General features: G+C 32.8%; 1 protein-coding gene across 11 annotated transcripts in view; it reads left to right on the plus strand.

Annotated features, from left to right (window-relative positions):
* The window catches only part of LOC122631053, a 149,036-nt gene that overhangs the window by 124,963 nt on the left and 16,922 nt on the right, over window positions 1–7,151 (plus strand). The gene's annotated exons all lie outside the window — the stretch shown is intronic.

The raw sequence follows: 7,151 nt of genomic DNA on the forward strand, positions 1-7,151 counted from the left end.
AGAAGAAGAAGAGGATGATGAAGAAGAAGATGAAAAAGAAGAAAAAGAAAAAGACGAACTTCTCATATAAGCGTCACGATGTCTGCCAGAGAAAGGCTCGAGTCCTAAAACTCCTACGCATCCTGTCGGCAACGCGTGGGTACGTCGATTTATCCGTTTGGATCGGATAAGATAAGAGCAATCCGTTAGAATCTCAGAGATCGAGTGTTGTAGACCATTGAAAAATTTTCCACGAAAGATCGTCCAACTACGCGAATAGATACGTTTTTACTCTCGCTGCGATCTCACTTCCGAACGGTACTTAATTACGTTTGAACGAATTTATATATCTTTACTGATATATATATATATATAATATGTATAGAAGTATATATGTATGTATATACGTATATAAAACTGTGCCTGAACGTAGTAGAAAATTTTTTATTTATTCTTAAGCGAGAAAGAAAAAACTACAATAGAAGATAAAAGCTAAGAAGATAAAGGTTACGGTACGTGATTAGATACACTTCGATACGTACGTATTAGATAAGAATACGATTGTTCGTACAATTGCTCGTACATATGATTCGCGTTATTCTCTTTTTCTTTCTTTTTTTTGTTTTTGTTTATTTTCTTTTTTCTTTTTTTCTTCCATTTGTTTCTTTTCTCTTACAACTTTTAAAAATCTACTCTCGTCTCCGAGAGTTGACCGCAATAAAATCACTTGTGTGTGTCTATTTTTTTTCTCTTTCTCTCTCTCTCTCTCTCTCTCTCTCTCTCTCTTTGACATATAAAATCTCATCGTCAATTTTATCATCTTGTTCGCTTATTTATCTGATTAAAAAACATGAAAGATATCGGAGCGAACTTGTACCACGTAAAATTGGCACGGTACTAGAAGCGTAATGATCGAGTCAATTCGTATGTATCTACGTACGCTCATACATACGTATATACATATATACATACGTACGTACGTACGTACGTACGTACATACATAAGTATGTTTCTTAAGAGAGTAGCAAGAGTAAGAGAGAGATAGAGTTACTCGCTCTTACGTAAGGTTCATTTAATCGAGAAATATTTCTCCTCGTCTCTTAGCATCCTTCTTCTTCTTCTACTTCTTCTTCTTCTTCTTCTTCTTCTTCTTCTTCTTCTTCTTCTTCCTCTACTTCTTCTTCTACTTCTTCTTCTTCTTCTTCTTCTTCTTCTTCTTCTTTCATTCTTTCTTATTTCTTCCTGCCGAACCAGTTACTCTCCAGCACGCATCGGAAACTTGGACGCCCGCGCATTTATCTTCCTCGATGCAATGTACCGGTATATCTTAAGAACATATATTTATATTTATATATATGTGTGTATATAAATATGTAGAATTAAAAAAAGAACATAATACCGGAGCCACGTGTTGTTTCATTTATGTATATATGTGTATATATACGTGTGCGAAAAAAAAAAAAAAATGAAAATACAAAACAAAAGTAATAACAAAAGTATAAAAGAAGTAGGATGACGAACGATAAATGACTTCCCCAATGAGTCGGAGGCGAATTGATGAGTAGAAAATTACGGCGCAAGTTAGAAAAAGGTAGATAAATACCAAGAAAAAGAGAGAAAGAAAGAAAGAATGAGATAGTAAAGATCGGTAAAATACTGGGCAACGCGTATACGATTGATTTATATGTGTTTTACTATGATATTGCAAGGGAGAAAGGAAAGATGAGAATGATATAGGATAGAGGAAAAAGAAGAATCGAGTGGAATGTGTCAGTGTATGGTCAGACGAGAAATGCAATTGACTCGTACGAAGTAAGAAGATTTTAATCGATGATTTCCGTCGGTACTTCCTTCTCTTTTCATAACTTTTGTATTTTTTATTCGTGTTATTTTAAGCAAAGAAAAAGAAAGTACAAAAAGAAGAAGAAGAAGAAGAAGAAAAAGATTTCTTGATTCTATTATTCGTCATTCTCCTTTTTATTTTTCTCTTTTGATCATTCTTTTCTTTCGTTTAGAAATAAGTTCTACAATCATCCTATAGTATATACAAGTATATTACATTTGCGCGCATATATCTATATATATATATATATATATATATATATATATATGGCACACGTACGAACATACAAACGAATACGTACGAACTAATACACACGTATACCTACGCATTATTAATAATCGTGAGGATAGGAAGTAAGGTAACGTCATGGTCAACGCAAAATTGTTGAACATCCTTCCGCGATGAATATAATTGGCCTCCACAAGGATCATCCTGCTTAATCGAAGCCTCGTAATTCTGCCTTCATCCAAGTATCCACCCACCCTCTAATCTCTCTCTCTCTCTCTCTCTCTCTTTCACATACCACGAAGGTAAACGAAGCCTGCCACGGACTCTTACGATGCCGTGTCTCGCGAGTATGCAAAAGTATGCAAGTACCATGTACACTCGCATATACACATGCATGCATTCGTATACACGTACGTATACACACATGTAGAAGAGTTCACGAATATGTTCACATATATTTATATATATATATATATATATATGGTATGTGTGCATGCATGTATACATATGTATATGTATATCTATATATATATATATATATATATATATATATGCATATGTGCATGTGTATGTGTTCACGTGCACACGTTTCTGCGTGGGCGGAGACCAGTAGCCGGCTCGCAGCACGGCCGGTTGATCGGCCTGTTGGACCGTGACGTGCCAACCACTACCACTTTATTATTACTACTGCACTACCACTGGCTCTGTTACTCTCGACGATCTTCACCGAGTATTCATTCTCTCTCTCTCTCTCTCTGTCTTTTTTTCTTTCTTTCTTTCTCTCTTTCTTTCTCTCTCTCTTTTTCTCTCTCTCGTAATGCCTATTCGCCTTTCTTCTTCTAGCTCGCATACCTTCTTGCTATTCTTTCTTTCTATCTTTGTCTCTCTCTTTCTCTCTTTCTCTCTTTCTCTTTCTCTTTCTCTTTCTCTTTCTCTTTTCCTCTCTCGCTTTTCTTCTCGTACACGAATACGACGAGCTCCAGCACCAGCTTTATTACTTTCGAAATCGTCCATTCCTTACGCATCTATTCTCTATGGCCAGACCCAACACCGGCCACTTTTCACTACGAGACATACCGGGTGTAACGAAAATTTGTAAGAATTTTTGCTTGAACGTCGCATCGACTTTACCAAGTTACGTATTTATTAATCGTCCAAGGAATTTACATTTAATCGATATTTCTTAAGAATTATAGATATCCGTTTAATAAAATTATATTGATCTTCGTCACGTGGAAAGGTCACGAGTAAATAGGAAAAAAAGAAATCGTTTACACGCGTTTCGCAGTCATGTTCGAATCGTACAAATTTTTCTCTTATTTAAACTTTCCTGTAAGTAAGTTCAATCATTTGCGCGAGATATTTGCACGGACATATGTGGACGGACGGACACCTTGTATATTTAAAATAGAAGAGAAAAAAAAAAGAAATTCCTACAACTAAAATATTGCGCGATTTTGTCTATATTACGCGTGTGGCAATCAACTTCTTAAAGATCAAATCAATACGTGTATTACAAATAATACATAAGTATGTATATACATTTTTCAATAGTAAATATTTATATTTATTAATATAAATATCCAATAAATTAATATTAATATAAATATATTTATATTATGTATATATATATATACACATTCATATATATATTTATATATATATATATATATCTTTAAAATACTAATGTTGTGTGTCTCTCTCTCTCTCAGTTTTTATGTATATATTTAACTAATAAAAAATAAACGACTTAAGTAACTTTCGTAATCACAGAACTTCACGGATTAAATAAGAAAGATAAATTTTACAAATTTATTCATACACTATATCTACAAATAATATTATATTATAGATAAAGATAACATGACGATGGTGAGACTATACGCAAACGGGAAATTCTTTCGTAGCCGCAAGAATTATCCACGATAAAAAAAAAGGAAACGTGCGATCTTCGATCTTCGATCTTCGATCTTCGATCTTCCTCTTCTTCTTTTTCATCTTCATCTTCATCTTCGTCTTCGTCTTCGTCTTCTTCCTTTTCTTTTTCCTTATCTTCTTCTTCCTCCTTCTCTTTCAACGATCATTTCTTCACTTGAACGAAAGATCGAACGAAAACGCACGATCTTATTCTCCTAAGCTCTAAACGCTCGAAGTTACATAACTCAAGGAGCCTTTGAAAAGATGGCGGAAAGGGGTGGCGGAAGGAGGCAAAAAGGGGGGAAGGGGGGGGGGAAGATCGTAAAACTCTCGCGAAGACGTGTAATCCGTGTTCGCTGCTAGAGCTGCCTATTATCGTCGGACTATGACGTATGATTTTATTATGAGCTAGGGGTGAAAAGTGCCGGCACGCAAAGAAATACGCATTCTTCGTATATACGAATTAATATTTTGCTAAATAATTAGATATTTACATTTCAATCGAATTTTTTTATTGGAATTTTATCGTCACATAAAAATTCAAGCATCGTAAAGGATTAAATTCGTCCTGTTCCTTAACAAAATTTCTAAATGTTGAATCAATATTCGATTAATATATTGTATAGACAATACATTACATACGTATATGTTTAATATCGTATTTTATATATTTTTTTTTTTTTTTATTAAACATTATTATTATTGCAGATATATTATTGTTAATATATCATAGATATGCTATCATAGATATATATATATATATATTTTCTTTACTTTATATACATTTACTTCGTATATATATATATATATATGCACTTTATTTTTTTTTTGTTTACATTATATACATTTATATTTTTATACTTTTTATAATTAGAATATTCTAACGTGAATAACTATACGTGCACGCAAATATGGATTTCTCTTCTTTCTCTCTCTCTCTCTCTCTTACTTTCTTTTGAACACAATTTGACTAATAACTCGTAGAAAGTCACCTGATAAGTTATCTTGCCTCGTCACGTTCGAGGACGAAGAAGACGACGAGAATGAGACGAGTAGTCGAGATCTCGCGAACCGGCTGTTCACCTATCACGAGTTTCGACAAGAACTCGTAGCGGATGTTGAGAGAAAGAGAGAAAGAGCGGTAGCAGTACTACTACTATTTTAATCAGCTACCATCGGTCGGAAGTTACCGATCGATCGATCGATAGATCGATAGATCGATAGATCTATCGATCGATCGACACGCTCTTCACCGATTTTTCAACTACTAGTAACGTCATTGAACAGTTCGTCCACACTAATCTCTAGTTTCTCTTTTTTATCCAACGATTAGATTAGCTTGTTAACAATGTCGAAGCGACTACTGCTCCTCATGCCGACATAATTATTTTTCAAACTTCATTAACAACGATTTAATTAATAAAACGTCCATTTTCAATCGATCTTCTTTTTTCTTCATTTTTTTTCTTTTTACTTTTTTGTTTTTTTTTTCTTTTTTTTTTTTTTTCTCTAATATATCCTTTTTACCAATAAGAATTTCCTTGTAATTATCCTTATACCTCCGTTAACATTTCTTACGATCACCTTTTGTATATCTTTCGAACTTTTTAGACGTACGAGATGCAATGAAATGCAACATTAAATGTAATTCACATTAGATAATTAACTATTAGTCTTCGATCGTCGATCCATTCATAAACGCTTGATTAATCAACTCTATTTCCTTCCGTTTCTTATTTCTTCTTCGATACGATCTTATTATCGTTCGTTAAACTTACATACATATTCCTCTTTGTTTGTTTGTCATTATTACGAGAATAAGATAAATATAGTTTTCTGTGTACGTCAATCATTCCCATTATCTACAAGTAGAGCTTAACAAACTGAAAAGATTTTAATACCTTTGTATTGTCTTTCATTCATTCAGCTTCTTAACTATCTCTTCATTCGTATCGTATAACAAACAATCATTAGATATAACTAATTCATTGTACCATGAAAAATTTTTTGTTTGATTTTTTTCTTTTGTTATTTCTTTTTTTTTTTTTTTTTTCTTTAGCTTTATAAATATCTCTTCATTCCTATCGTATCATGAAAAGGCATTAAACGAAACGCATTATCGTGTCTCGTGTGTTCTATCTCTACAACGTATGTTTGTTTTTTCCTTTTTTTTTTCTTTTTTTTTTTTTTTTTTTTTTTCTTTTCTTTTACTAGACTTTTACTGTACCTCTTCCTTTCAATGTTGCTAAGTATTTCTTCATTGGCAATAGTATCGCGAAAAAGCATTAGGCGCCAACGAACCATCATGTCGTGTGTTTTATCTTGAAAATCTTTCTTCCCCTTCCTTTTCTTTATTCTTTTACTTGTTGTAATGTTTTACGCTAGACGTATATCTCTTTCAATTTTCCAAGCGTCTTTTCATTCCTATACCATCTTAAACAAGTATTAGATCTCAACAAATTTATCATGTCTTGCGTTTTTTATCTCCAACCTTTTTTCTTTTCTTTTTTTTTTTTTTTTTTTTACCAAACTTTTTTCTTACCAGACAAATACATCTTCCTTTACTTAATTTTCAATTTTCTAAATATCTCTTCTTCGTTCGTATCGTATCACAAGAAAGCATTAAACGCTACGAACCATCATATCGTGTGTTCCATCTTGAACGTCTTCGTTTCTTTCTTTTTCTTTTTTTTTTTTTTTTCCTTTTTACTAGACTTTTATACTAGACTTCCCTTGAATTTTCTATTTATCTCGTCGTTCGTATCCTATCGCAAACAAGTATTAGACGCCAACGAACGATCATGTCGTGTGTTCTATCTCGAACATTTTTTCTCTTTTTCCTTTTTTTTTTTTTCTTTTTTTTCTTTTTTTATACTAGACTTTTACTAGACACATAACTCTTCTTCTTTACTTTCTTTCAATTTTCTAGGTATTTCTTTATTCATATCTTATCGCTAACAAGCATTAGACGGCAACGGACCATCATGCCCGTGTGATTCTATCTGTGAACGTCTCCTTTTTTCTTTCTTTTCTCTTTTTTTACTTTTAGACTTTTACTAGATACACATGCCTCTTCCTTTTTAATTCTCTAAGTATTTTTTTATTTTATTCGTCTCTATCCTATCGCAAACAAGTATTAAACCCGAACGAACGAACCGCCATGTCATGTGTTCTATCTTGAACA

Source organism: Vespula pensylvanica, chromosome 8, assembly GCF_014466175.1.
Source record: "Vespula pensylvanica isolate Volc-1 chromosome 8, ASM1446617v1, whole genome shotgun sequence".
NCBI classification, from domain to species: domain Eukaryota; kingdom Metazoa; phylum Arthropoda; class Insecta; order Hymenoptera; family Vespidae; genus Vespula; species Vespula pensylvanica.